Genomic DNA, 15,358 nt, shown 5'->3' with positions numbered 1-15,358 from the left:
GGAGATGGGTGCGGTGATGGGGATAGAAGAAGGGTTTGGTAGAGAGGGAATGGAGAAGAAGAGGAAGAAAATGGTGGTGGTGGTCTCGGATTCCGTGGGGGTTTGAAATGGGTTTGAATGGGATAGCAGCAGAGGAGGTTGATGAAGGAGATGGGTGGCTGTGGAGGAGGTTCGGCCGGAGTAGTTGCAGAGGTGGAAGAAGGTGGCCGGCCGGCCGGCGGGAATGAGGTTGGAGGATGAAGATGGAGGAGGAGGTAGAAATGGTGAGGATGGGTTGGCCGGAGGAGTGGCCGAAGGTGGAAGAAGATGGTGAAGATGGAGTACGGTGATGGGGGTTGCCGAAAAAAATGGATGGCCGGCGGCTCTTCTTTCTCCTCCCTCTCTTTGTTTCGATTTTTTCTCTTGCAAAAATGAGGCTCTTTCCCTCTCTTCTCTCTGTGCGGGTGTGGCTGAGATTCGGAGGTGGTGGCGATAGGAAGAAGATGAAGGTGGCTGGCAATGGTGAGGATGGGTTGGCCGGAGGTGGAAGAAGATGGTGGTGGAGGCAGTGGTTCAAGCTCTCTCCCTCTCTATTTTTTTTTTTTTTTTGCAGCTAACAAGGGTGAAAAGAAAAATTAGGGCTTCTCTCCCCTCTCTTTGCCATATATAGGTAGGTTTTGGGGGATGATATCGGCACACCAATATCCTATAAGCGCACCAAAACCCACGCTTGATGAGCGCATAAATTTGGCTCCCTCTTTTTCCCAGGGACAACCCTCTTTTGGTTTATTTTCACTGGTTTTTTTCTGCCCAGGTCACCCCCTGACTTGACTAATTCGACCCTCTTCTGCACTATTTTCCGAAATAAATCCCATTACCCAGGTAAATTCTGTTGAATCTCGACGAAACTCCATGGGGCCCACTGACGGTCTCAAGCTATCCCAGATTTAACCCTGGAGCCTTAAGCTGCTAATTTATAGGTTATTATTATTTATTTTTTTCTTTTCTTTTCTCGAGGACTTATCCGGGTCCAGCTGCCGAGGGATTTTCCAAATTTTTTTTTTGTTTTGCTTTTGTTTTTAGGGCTTGGTCAAAATGGGGTGTCTACAATAGTGTAATGTTCAAAATAAAATATCGAATCATCCACATCACCATATGGTCTATATCATAAAAGATCTGTAATCCAACTGAAAACATGAATCCTTTTATGACAAACCAAGAGTTTTAGATATACAACAAGCTAAACTCAACCAAAAGGTAGTTTCACATATAAGTGAACCCCACTGATCTTAGATGAATTCATTCATGAGGTATGATTCTCATCGAGATCCAAAATAAAGTTCTACAAAAAAGTGAACTCTATGCATACTGAAATGTAACCATAGTCTTTATGACTTTAGAAGATTTACTCATCAAGTAAGTCATCTTCATCAAAGTCCAAATCAAGACAAGCTCCTCCTTTTTCGCCAATCCCTGTGAATTACCAAATATGGATTTCATGAAATGAATCCAATCATTTGTGTAAAACACTAAAGTATCTAGTTCTACCTGAAGAAGAACTTAGTACAATTCCATAATTCACGAAAGTATCTAGTTCTACCTGAAGTAGAACTTAGTACAATTCAAAATGGCTGAAAAAGTATCAGTATCACTCTCACCATAAGCATCATTGTCAAGTTTCAATAAAGAACAAGACCTAAACAGCTTCTTTTGCAAATAATCATTCCTAATTGTCAAGTTTCATTAAAGAACAAGACCAAATAGTTTCTTTTGCAAAGAACCATTTCATGTTTCTTTTTGGAATGTTACAGTCATCTTATCCATATTTGAGTTAAGTTGTATCATCAAGTTTGGAATGTACAACCTTTCCCAAAAAGGACATGTCATCAAATGTGGAATGACACACAACAACTGTAAACATCGTCGAAACATATCAAGTGCCTATCTTGGTCAAAAGGGAGATTCGAAGATTCAAAATAACATGGATGTAGGTTAAGTCCTGTCTATACAGACTTTAACCCCATCTCCCCCACAGTTTTGAATATTCGATCTTTGGTCAGCCCCTATATGAGAGCATCGGCCATATTATCCTTCGATTTCCTATCAATCAAAGTGATAATCTCGTGTTCTTGAGATAATTCAGCATGGTATTTTCAGCCCAAGATATCTCCTCTTACCATGAGAGAGTGAGTTCGTCACAACCATAGTTGTAGCTTGAATATCACAGAACACACTGAAGGATCTAATCCTTAACGGGGTCAGTGGAATGTCCATAACCATAATTAGATTCTTTTTCTCTTCTACTTCTTTTGCAACTGAAGTGAGAGCATAAAGTTCCAATTCGACTTCCACACAACAGCAGTAGATTTGATGTCCCCTAATTCTGATCCCCATGACATATCAGAATATTCTTTCAGCATAGGAGGATGGCCATTATAACATAGAGCATATACTTGAGTACCCTTAAGGTATCTCAGCAGCCTCATAAGGGTATCACAGTGCTCATGGCCAGGATTACTAGTGAAACGACTCAGCATGCCAACTGTAAAGGCTATGTCTGGCCTAGTACAACTCATAGCATACATGAGACTACCAATCAGTTTATAATAATCTAACTGATTCACACTATCTCCTTCATTAGAGATCAGCTTCTTGGTATAATCAAATGGTGTCTCAATCGGTTTACACTCACTGTATCCTCATGTAGAAAGTAGTTTTTCAATATAATGGGCTTGGCTAAGAGTAATACCTTGCCTTTCAAAACTTACTTTCATACTAAGAATGGTGTCAACTACACCAAGATCTTTCATGTCGAATTCTTTAGCCAAAGTGGTTTTCACGTCACTCACTAGAGAGAGATCGGAACCAAGAATTAACATATCGTCTACATACAAGCAAATAATTGTAACCTTATTCGACACAGAACAAAAGTAAAGGCATTTATCTAAGTAACTGGTCTGAAAATCAAAGCTCTTTACCACCTTGTCAAATTTTTGATGCCACAATTTAGGTGCTTGTTTAAGACCAAAACAACTGGTTATAGCAAGAGGTTGCTTCAAGATTGTTAGAGTAATTAGGTCAAGCAAGAGGTTGCTTGAAGCATTACACCCAAGGTATCTAATTTGGAATACCAAGTTTGTTGCCTCCAGCCCCTATATATATTAGATACACTAGGGTTTTAATAGGTTAGTGGGCTCTAGCCCAAATAGGCCCACTACACCGGTCCATTATCTTATTGGGCTTATATTAGAACATACATGGGTTATATTATATACCCAACACGGGACACCTATAAAATGGGCAAAGGAAGGAGGGCTAGAAGATGTGAATGAAGGCACTGGTTATAGCTTAGCAGAGCTAGCAACGTTAACACACCTGTACTCACTTGATATCACAATAAAGGATATTGATCGTCTTTCTCAAGATTCTTTCCATCGGCGACAACTGTCGAGTTTGAGGAAATTCAATTTTGAATTTGGCGAAAACGATATGGATCTGATTCCACCGTATGGCGATAAAAAATTGTGCGTCTGTGGATGTGAGTATTTCCCTCCTTGCTGTAAGATAATACAAGAGTACGCAGATGTCATAGGTATTCATGAATGTAACGGTCTGAAACGAGGAATTTCTGAAATAGCAGGCCATTCTCTGACCTTAAGAAACCTTGAAATTACCAATTGTTCTCACTTCTCAAGTGGATTGCATTATAGACAACGGAGACGTAGGACACAATATTGAGTGGATCGAGCTCTTTGGGTTACCAAATCTGAAGAAGCTAATTATGGGACATGGAAGCCTAAGTCTCCGACAATTGAAAATCTTGTGGATTGGTTCCTGTGAACAGTTGAGTGGTACTCTCTTCTCCTCTAACGTTGTACATCAACTGGATAAGTAGGAGAATCTTGGCATCCGTGATTGTGATAAAATTGAGGAAATTATAGAAGAGGGGGATAACATGCTAGTTCTCAACAATGCACTCCCAAGTTTACGCCGCCTACAGCTTCACCAATTAAATGGATTAAGAATCATTTGTAGTCCGAGGGTGTCTTTCACTTCCTTGGAAACGATGCATATATATAGCTGTACAATATTGAAGAAGCGACCAATCCCACACAGCTGTGTTTGTGGTAAGGGTTCATGAACCTTGTCTGAGGTCTCGTGTTCAATTCTCACGGGGACTTGGTACCAAACACCCTCTTCTCACAATATTGAAGAAGCTCCCTTCATGCCCTAGCATTCAAATATTTAAAGCGGAAAGGGAATGGTTTGAAGAGTTAAATTGGGAAGATGGCGAGAACAAGACCACTGGACAGAAGAACAAGATCACCATTACCAACGACAAGGGTAGGTTGAGCAAGGATGAGATCGAGAAGATGGTCCAGGAGGCTGAGAAGTATAAGTTGGAGGATGAAGAGCACAAGAAGAAGGTGGAGTCAAAGAATGCGTTGGAGAACTATGCCTACAACATGAGGAACACAATTAAGGATGAGAAGATCAGTTCTAAGCTGAGTGCTTCTGACAAGAAGAAGATTGAGGACTCTATAGAACAGGCCATACAGTGGCTGGATGCCAACCAGTTGGCCGAGGCTGATGAGTTTGATGACAAGATGAAGGAGCTTGAGAGCATTTGCAACCCCATCATTGCCAAGATGTACGAGGGGGGTGCTGGTGGCATGGCCGGCGGCATGGATGATGATGATATTCCCTCGGCCGGAGGCAGTGGCGCTGGTCCCAAGATCGAGGAGGTTGATTAAACTACAGTCTGAATTTCTGTTTTTGTTTGCGTTTGTCCCTTTTTTTTCCTGAAAACTTTTCTTCTAAGAACCTGTGGTATTTTGTGCTCGCATTTATTGATAGAGCGAGCTTTTTTTTTTTGGTGGCTAATGCTTGAGAAGGTTATTTTGTTTGGTTATCACTTCTCATAGCATATTTCAATTGATGAAATCTAAATGATGTAGGATGTTCTAAATCTTCTCTATGTGCTCTGGTTTATTGCATTTTCGAAAATGTTTGTTCTGACTCGTATTTTCTATGGAGCCATGATCTCATTCCTTGAAAGCGACATTTTTTTCTCTTCCACCCAGAGAATAGCATAGTCTTGAACCTTGAATCCGGGCATGACATGCCCTGCACAAAGCCACACCCCAATGTGGTGGGATAAAAGAGTGGCCAAGATGAATGAATAGTACCCTATTGGTTGTCCTGTTATAGAACTTATTATTTAGTAGTTTGAGATTCACTGATGATTCGAACCTCTACTCGTGAGGAGCTGATAGCTTTTGGTTAGAGGAGAAAGCAGCTTTAGATAAGAATACCAAGGAGCCCCCACCCAAGTCAGTGACAAACCAAGGTCAGTGACTTGGCCACCCTACCTTCGCCACAAGGCTGTAAGTATACCATGTTTGCTAGTTTGGCCTAGATGGAAAAGTGTACGATATATGGTGAAAGAGAAAATGATATGAACTCACTTCTGCTTTTTGAACTTTACGTGCACTCATTTAGAAAGAGCTACTGGGAGTGAATTGATTGAGCCTCGAACCATGCCTACCTCCTTGGGCCACCCAACTCTCGAAGGTGAAATTCACATCACCTCTCCGTTAACAATACACGCCATGATCTCATTCTATGCCAAACTCCTGGGTCTGCCCTTTCTGTCACCATGCCATTCCTTTTCATTTGTAATGCCCGGCCCATTGTGAATTTTTTTTAAATAGGTGTCCTTATCAAATTGAACTTACGGCTACTTTTTTTTCTAATGAGTGCCATTATCAAAATTTATCTTATAACTAACTGCTTGGAATGGGTGTCGTTACCAACATTAGACTTACGATTAATTGCTTGGAATGGGTGTCGTTACCAACATTAGACTTAAGATTAATTGCTTGGAATGGGTGTCGTTACCAAAATCGAGTTTTGGGAATGGGTGTCATTACCAAAGTCAAGTTTAGGATTAATTGCTTGGAAAGGGTGCCTTTGCCAAAACCCATGCTTTTAGAATAGGGTAGTTTTGAAAGTGTTATTTTCTGAGTTGGGTGCCATTATCAAAATCCTATATATATGATGTTTTGTTATTAGTAACTAAGTCTTCTAAGCAAAGGTCCTAAATAATAAAGTATTAATGAGATTTATGCTCTTTAGGGATTTCAATTTAGGTAACTAGTATTGCATTAGAAGTGTTTTAATTTTAAAAGGCCATGATAGCTCTTGGATTAGTAAGGCACTGTAGGTTTCTAATAGGAAATTCCTAAATGGTAGTGTAAAGAGAGATATTTCCCTATTAATCTTATTTAAAGGGGGAAAGTAGGAGAGATGGGCATAATTCGTTAGTGTCTCTTTTTTTGAATTTTTGGATTAGCATGATCTGTTGCCATAAGGATGACCCAATCAATTGCTTAACTAAATAAAGTATGGTGGGAGAATTTCTACATAGTTTCCACAATTTTTTTCTTCTATTAGCTCCTTTATTTTGTTTAATTCCAATAGAATAGCTTACTAATTTCTATATATGCGTTTTTTTCTTGAATATGGCTTGCAGGGTGAAGTGAAATATAGAGGAGCCTTTCTTAGCTGGTTTTTATTTAGGTGAGAATAAGAAGGGAATTACCAATCAAAAAAAAGAGAAGGGAATTAGATGATGTGGGTGCTCTTGTTTGAAGGGAATTAGCTTGTTTTTATTTAGATGATGTGGGTGCTCTTGTTTCTATATAATTCGTTAGTGTCTCTTTTTAAGGATATGTTTATCATTTTTCAAATGAGGAATACTAAACTGAAGCGCGCCCTTGCAAAAACCAGCCGCAAGGGCTCCCATTGGATCCACATCGCACCCATTGGATCCACATCATCAAAGTGCATTTGTCATAGCACTGAAAAATGTAAAAGTAAATGCTCTTTGGGTCTAATTCCTCATTTGAAAAGTAAATGCTCTTTTCAGATGAGGAATACTAAACTGAAGCGCGCCCATGCATCATCAAAGTGCATTTTGCTGGCCAGGTCGTAGGTCTAATTCTGAGTTTGTGCACCCCAGTGCATGGGTGTAAAATTATGGACCTCACCTTATCAGAACATGTTTTGTAAAATGATGGGCCCCACCAATGCTATGCATAAGGTGTGGGAAAAAAATCTACCATAGAAAAAATTCCATTAAAAATTCTCCATGGAAATCATTTCCCTAGAAAGGGAAATGATTTTAGCGCTCAAGTGTTTTGATAAACATGCGCTCTACTTGTTTGTCGTGTAGTATTTAAAATGATGTCACAGGATATTACGGTTCTCAAAAAGCTCTTAAAACCCTTTAAATACTACACGAAAAACAAGTGGAGCTCATGTTTATCAAAACACTCGAGTGCTGAAATCATTTCCCTAAAAAAATTTCTTGGAAGATGAGGTAAAAAAATAGAGGGCTCCAACCTTTGCATGGGTTTTGCGGGAAGATGGTGGGACCCGCCCATCAGCACATGAGGTTTGAAATGGTGGCCTAACCGCCAAAAAAGAAGAAGGAACAATTAACAATGGGGTACAAAAATTAGGCGGAATTATCAACAGGACCCATGCTTTTTTGAAATTATCAACGATGGACAAAAGAGGTCTTGTCAGTAAAAGCTGGACGAAAATGCCCTTTTCTTAAGCAACAAGTATTGCTTTTCCACTTTTCCCTCTTCTCTCTTCTTTCTCTTCTTTTTTTTTTACTTTTCCATTTTCAACTTTTTTTTCTAGCCTACCAGTCATCTTCTTCATCGTTTAGCCACCTTGGGAGGCGAGAAAGCTCGAAAACTTGAAACGTGAGTTCATTGCCACCTATCTCTCTGTATCTAGGTTTTGTTTTTCATTTATTTTAGGGTTTTGCATTTCTCCTTCACCCTTTCAATGGCGGATGAGGAGATGAATCGTAGGGTAGACAGAAAAAAACGGTGAAATGAATGAGTGAAAAAAAAACAGAAAGTAAAAACGTGTTCATAAGGGACTTGATAAGCCCACTCAGAAATTCATAACCCCATTTTGATACTGGATAACTCCAATCCCAGAGGCTTGAAAAGTCCCTTCCAAAACTCCAGTACCCTCGGACAATTTTAAGGGACTTGATAAGCCCATTCGTAAATGGGTAACCCCATTTTGATACTAGATAACCCCAATCCCAAAGACTTGGAAACCCTCTTCTGAAACTCCAGTACCCAAGCCCAATTTTCAGGGACTTGATAAGCCCATTCGGAAATTGGTAACCCCATTTTGATACTAGATAACCCCAATCTCATAGACTTGAAAACCCCCTTCCAAAACTCCAGTACCCTCGACCAATTTTCAGGGACTTGATAACCTCATTTTTATACTAGATAACCCCAATCCCAGAGACTTGAAAACCCCATTCCAAAACTCCAGTAACCTCAACCAATTTTCAGGCACTTGATAAGCCCATTACTTCTTCAAGAATCCCCAAACTACTTCCTCGACCCAAAGATGGCTCGAGGAAGTGGGGGGCAATATGTTAGGGGTAAAATTGGCACTTACCGTGGATGAATGACACGTGACACTTCCAATTAACTAGAAACCGACCAACTGATTTTAGATAGGAAAGATGATAAAATCTTATCCTCCCCACATAAATAGCAACGTTCATAATTGGCAAACCGCCCCTCAAGAGGCAATATGCCCTAAGGCGGTGGCTTTCCAAATAAAAGAGTCACATAGTAGTAACTTGCTTGTACAGGGAAACAAGATATCTATTAAAAATAGATATAAACTTATCTCCCAGGGAAGTCGACCAATTAGGAAAAACTCCTAAAAACAGCAAGATTCTAACTATTATGGACTCTATTCTCTATAAAAAGGGACCTTCGCCTTCTTAATGGAACTACGTGAGACTTGATCCTCAATAAAGAGGTACGTAGGCAACTTGGGAAGACCAAGTTCAGTCACAATCATCTCCCCCTCTTCTTCGTTGGTAATACTTCTGCACTTCATCTTCTTCCCTTCAATTCCCCCGTGATTCCGATTTCTAGCTTAAATATTGAAGTATTATAATCCTGATTCTACTAACATCTACTCTGCGAGTATAAGTTATTTACAGAATCAACTCTATCACTCCTAGATCGTGTAGAGCGGATTTCGGCATCATCAGGACCCATCCCATAAAATGAGTTAAAAATAGTGGGTTCTACCCTATGCATGGTTTGGGTGACGATGGTGGTGGCATCCATAAAATGTTTGTTGTAAAAGCAAAAAGTAATTTATGCAAGAGAGAGAGAGAGAGAGAGAGATGAGAAGCATGAAACATCAAATCCTAGAGTAATTTACGCCACCTACAGCTTAAGCGAGTAAAGGGATTAAGAAGCATTGGTAGTACGAGGGTGTCTTTCACTTCCTTGGAAACGATGCGGATACATAGATGTACAAAATTGAAGAAGCTCCCTTCCTGCCCTAGCATTCAAATATTTAAAGCGGAAAGGGAATGGTTTGAAGAGTTAAATTGGGAAGATGGCGAGAATACCAAGTCCCTCTTCACCAATGCTTTCAAAGAGCTCTAGATCGATGGTGGACCTATCCCTTGATTGACTTTAGAAAGGTGCATAGCTCTTTCAAAGAAGCTCCCTTCATGCCCTAACATTAGACTTACGATTAATTGCTTGGAATGGGTGTCGTTACCAACATTAGACTTACGATTAATTGCTTGGAATGGGTGTCGTTACCAACATTAGACTTACTATTAATTGCTTGGAATGGGTGTCGTTACCAAAATCCAGTTTAGGGAATGGGTGTCGTTATCAAAATCGAGTTTAGGATTAATTGCTCGGAATGGGTGTCATTACCAAAGTCGAGTTTAGGATTAATTGCCTGGAGTGGGTGCCTTCGCCAAAACCCATGCTTTTAGAATAGGGTAGTTTTGAAAGTGTTATTTTCTGAGTTGGGTGCCATTATCAAAATCTTATATATATGATGTTTTGTTATTAGTAACTAAGTCTTCTAAGCAAAGGTCCTAAATGAAGTATTAATGAGATTTATGTATTGCATTAGAAGTGTTTTAATTTTAAAAGGCCATGATAGCTCTTGGATTAGTAAGGCACTGTAGGTTTCTAATAGGAAATTCCTAAAGTGCCAATCAATTGCTTAACTAAATAAAGTATGGTGGGAGAATTTCTACATAGTTTCCACAATTTTTTCTTCTATCAGCTGACATCTATTAGCTCTTTTATTTTGTTTAATTCCAATAGAATAGCTTACTAATTTCTATATATGTGTTTTTTTCTTGAATATGGCTTGCAGGGTGAAGTGAAATATAGAGGAGCCTTTCTTAGCTGGTTTTTATTTAGGTGAGAATAAGAAGGGAATTACCAATCAAAAAAAAAGAAGGGAATTAGATGATGTGGGTGCTCTTGTTTGAAGGGAATTAGCTTGTTTTTATTTAGATGATGTGGGTGCTCTTGTTTCTTAGCTTATATGTGTGTCTTTATAAATAAAATGAATGGAGCTTTGTTCTCTCTCATAAAATGAATGGAGTTTTGCTCTCTCTCTCTCTCTCTCAAACAGTGGGTGTGAGAGCGGTTGGAACCCACAATCTTTTTAAGGATATGTTTATCATTTTTCAAATGAGGAATACTAAACTGAAGCGCGCCTTTTACATTTAGCACTGAAAAATGTAAAAGTAAATGCTCTTTGGTGATTTTTGCTAGGGTACCCTCCCCTTATCAAATACACAAGGGTATTTAAGTAGTTTATTAGGGATGGCTTTTTGGAAGCTCCCTGATCCTCTCCTTGAAAATAACAATGTTCGAAGTTCTCTAACACAAGCTTTGACAGGTGGGCAGGCACTTGAGTTCTGTGTAGATTTGTGCTCCTTGTTTTTGAAGGACAACAACACCAATTTAAGAAAAGCATGTTTGGCAACCATGTAAACAAAATTCCAAGGAATCGCGCGACGTCCAAAAAAAACATGGATTCCATGATTTTTTTTATGGTTTCCAAACATTCCTCTAGAACCCCCAGTTTACATTTGAGGGCAATTTTGGATTGGTCATGGGCAAGCAAGGCAATTTACCTAATAAATTTTAATTGTTGCCATGATCGATCAAGGCAGTTGCCTTTCTTACAAACCAAGCCTTTATGGAAAAAATGAGTCTCTTTTTAACTTGTGATTAAAATGGGCGGCTTTTGGACGAGAGACCATGGTTGGTCTTTCTTCCCTCAATCGAAGATTGGATGTGAGACTAGTTTGGTTCTCTTTCAAGGTGTGATTTTCCTCTTCTTTTGTATGCATCGAACCTCGGTATAGCAACCACCCTTTGTGTTTGTGTCCTCATCTACAACACCCCCTAAAGTTCCTTTGCATTGGATTTTAATCCAACACAAAGTCACTGTTACTATTTTTTCACCTCAACAGCCCTATATAACTCTAGTTTTCATTTCATCCACCTACTTTGTTTCACATCTCTCTACGTTAAAGAGGATCTTCTTGTTAATGCTAAGAATTTGCTTCAAAAATATGTAAACTGTCTTGAAGATAACTGAATCCCTAGCCAAAGTGATTCAACCTTAATTTAAATGTCTCTTTTGGACATTACGAAATGAATTGTAAAGGGTCACTCAAATTTTCATGTACGGAAACCAAAGTGAATTAATTTCACTCCGTAAGGCATTCGGCTAACCTTTGCGGAGTCATGGGATTCTGTCCAACCCCCGCAAAGTATAGGATTCTGTTCAACCTTTGCGAGATATTAAAAGTTTGTCCTACCCTTATTATGATAGGAATCTGTCATCTTGAGTCAAAAACACTTGAAAAACAACTGAAAATCCAAAAATATTTCTAAAAAGTCATAAGTCATTAGGAGTAGTTAGGAAAATCTGTTCCGAACTACGTTGGCTTGATCCCTTTCCACAGGGTACGTAGGCAGCTTGAGATTCTTATCCCAAGTTCAGTCAAGCCTTCAAAAATAAACATTTCAAACCTTCCAAAAATACAAAAAATTCTTCAAAAGAATCTTTTACAACTATTTTCGAAAATATCTTCCCCTAGAGTTAGGAGTCTGCCCTAGATTTTTTGGGTGTCTTAGAGTTAGGAGTCTGTCCTGGTTATGTTGATGCTTTGTGTGTCTTGTCGTGTGAGTATCCCTAGAGTTAAGAGGCATCGAATCGTGGTCGGTTAGACATTTAGTCGAGTCGATGGCTAGACTAAGAAGCACTTAGTTAGCCCAGTGTTTTTCTTAGGACATACAGCCGAGTTACACATAGGACGTAGGGCCCACCTGCATTAGACTATTTTGATTTGCATTAGTTTAGAGCATATAGGCGTGTCTAAAATACTTAAACAATTTAAACACGAGTCGAGTCGTTTCGTGTTGAGTCTAGTATGGTCTAGACACAGTTAGGCATCGTAGCTTAGAATAGGTCACCGAAGTACGTCGACTCTGATTCTTTCCGAGGCCGGGATACGTTAAGCAGCCGGGATGGATGGCCATCTTGGTCCGAGTCAAATTTCACATTAGAGTCTAGGGTTTGTCATGTCGAGTCGTGTGTGGAGTCGAGTTGTGTTATGTGTTGTGTTGTGTTTTCTCACTTTCATGTACAGGCCTTATTCCTTTAGCTGTAGCATGCATGTGTTTGCCCACCAGAACTTAGACAGCAATTAGGCATGACACTCATAACCTAGCTACTCGTAGGTGACACTTCTTTCATTTATTTTGCGTGTGCTTATTATTCATCTCCGAGACATGCATGATTAGGTAGACGTCTTCTCGGAGATATATGTTCCCATTTCACATGACTTTCGCCCAAAACTCTTCAAAATTAATAAATGAATGGCATAAGAGAGGTTACAGCCTAGTGGGTTGTTCCACACTGTCAAAATTGGGCCCGTACTGCTTAAAAGATAATACGAAGTTGGTAAAGAAGATAAATCATTAAATTGGTGGAGTTACTAAAACTACCCCGTTTAGCTTTGTCCGATTAGAAGTGAAGTGTGACAAAAGATTATAGAATGAAAAGAGGAAGTTTAATCAATTAATGGTCATTGGTAGGTATGGGTTTACCTCACATGTTAAGAGAAGAGGCCAAGGGCTTGAGAGAGGTATTAGCACCCAGAAAGATAAACTTTTTAAATTTGTCGGGTTTCTGGGAAAAAAAACCCAGGCTCTACCTGATAAGAAAAGATTAGAGAATGAAAAGGAACATTAATCAATTAATGGTAATTGGTAGGTAGGGTTTTACCTCACATATTAAGAGAAGAGGCCAAGGGCTTGAGGGATGTTATAGCATGGTGGGTTGTTCCACACGGTCAAAATTAGACCCGTACTGATTAAAAGAGAATAGGAAGTTGGTAAAGAAGATAAATCGTTAAATTTGTGGGGTTACTAAAAATCGTTTAGCTTTGTCCGATTAGAAGTGAAGTGTGGCAGAAGATTATAGAATGAAAAGAAGAAGTTTGATCAATTAATGGTTGTTGGTAGGAATGGTTTTACCTCACATGTTAAGAGAAGAGGCCAAGGGCTCGAGGGAGGTATTAGCACCCAGTTCAGAGGGTTAGATCATACCATGAAGATGATTTATGAGGGACAGTCTATATACCCTCTGGCCCAATGAATGAAGAGCTTGAATCATCTTAACGAAGTGGGCTCTAGGATGTTTTGATCATACATGAACTCTATAAGCTGTGGCACCATAACTTCCATAAAGCTCACCGGTGCATATAGTCTAATAACTTGATGCGCCAAAATAAATCCTCGATCTAAAATAGATGGTTTTTGACGCAGGTGGCGTAGCCATAATGGTATTGCTGGCAGGCTGAAGTAGAATATCATCAAGAAAGAGTGTGAAAGAGTGTCAATTCAAAACTGCTGGTAGTGGTTGGATTATGGAGAGAAAACCCTCATTCATATGAAAATGCAAAGAAACATAATCACAATTAATGACCTTCGGGAAAACCCGATTAGCTTGTGCACTACATTTATTTATAAGATTATTATACTTATCTAGCATGTGAACTCTTAATTACTTACTATGGATAACCAATGCCAAAATAAATAATTGAATTCCATGGCATCTTGGGTTATTAGATACATTGATTTTATAAAATGTTTGGCAATGTGTTGTTTTTGTCTCTTAAGGCATTTTATCAAACAAATGGCAGGTAAGTGATTGCTTCTCTGCTCAAAATAGGGTAAGGTCAAAATTAAGTAGAAATTGCAATAATTTAAAGAGAAAACGGTTCCTACACACATGTGTAGATAAGTTATCTACACACTAGCTTAAAATACAGTGGGGGCCACATTATTTGGGTGATCCAAATCATTCATTTTTAAGGCCCTCACATAGATAGGGTGTCCACAAAAAATCAGATCCAGAGGATCATCCTAACCATTCGAACTGTGGAGGCAAAAATTGGACTAATTTGTGAAGGTTTAAAGACATCCATTTTACCTCCACAAATCGTAGGGTTGGGATGATCCTATGGATCTGATTTTTTGTAGATACCCTATCTATGTGAGGGCCTTTAAAATGGATGGCTTGGATCACCCAAACAATGTAGGCCCCCACTGTATTTTAAGCTAGTGTGTAGAGAACAACTCTCTACACATATTTGTAGGAACCGTTTTCTCTAATTTAAAAGCAAGGTAGTTATTTAATTGGTGAGATCGAATAGTCAAAATACATCCCCAGCAGTCCCTAAAATGGATTAAATTTAAGAGTCGCACTGAAAAAAACAATATCTTAAATTTACATAAACAAATAATAAAAAAAGAAGATAAGTTAGTTTGTGGATTTCTAAAAATATGAATGAGAGATTTGGACTCCATGCGTTGTCTGTATTTTGAGCTGGAATACACTGCCACGTTTTCCTCATATTTAGTAATCTGATTTTTTGCACTGTCAGTTGCTGAATTAGAAATCCAAGAATTTGATCCAATCCAAATTACAATGCAGAAAGGTAGACCTGGCAAAAAGTGACCCGGACCCGCGGGTCCACCCGGCCCGCCCCTTAAATTACGGGTCCGGGTCACCGATTGATGACCCGTTTGAAATTGACCCGCGGGTCCACCCGGCCCGTCAAAAGTGGGCCGGGTCGGGTGGACCCGCGGGTGCCCGTAGAAAAGTTAAAAGCGGTTTTTTTCTTGGTAATTGCCATATTTTACTACACCATTTTGGTATTTTTTAGGTAATTTTTCTACTTGTGTCCTTTTTACGGTAATATTTCATTTCAAACTTAGTTAATTCTGAGAATCTTGCAAAATCCGTAATGATTACTTCTCTTACAAAATCCGTCATGCTTACTTCTCTTATTGCTAGCAACCTTTGCCCCAGACGGTACTTCACCCAATCTTTGCACCAAAGGAGAGGCTACAAGCCGAAAAATAGCCCAGGAGAAAGTGGCTAGCAAATCCCTAAATAAATAAATAAA

General features: G+C 39.3%; 1 pseudogene; it reads left to right on the top strand.

Moving 5' to 3' along the window:
• Positions 1–242: 242 nt before the first annotated feature.
• On the top strand, positions 243–4,948 carry LOC143855798 (heat shock 70 kDa protein 2 pseudogene; annotated as a pseudogene).
• The last annotated feature ends 10,410 nt before the right edge of the window (positions 4,949–15,358 follow it).

Source organism: Tasmannia lanceolata, unplaced genomic scaffold (assembly GCF_043159265.1).
Source record: "Tasmannia lanceolata isolate RefF3 unplaced genomic scaffold, GAP_Taslan_0.1 ptg000023l, whole genome shotgun sequence".
NCBI classification, from domain to species: domain Eukaryota; kingdom Viridiplantae; phylum Streptophyta; class Magnoliopsida; order Canellales; family Winteraceae; genus Tasmannia; species Tasmannia lanceolata.
The sequence above is the reverse complement of the archived record's forward strand: the minus strand, read 5'-3'. Positions and strand labels throughout refer to the sequence as shown.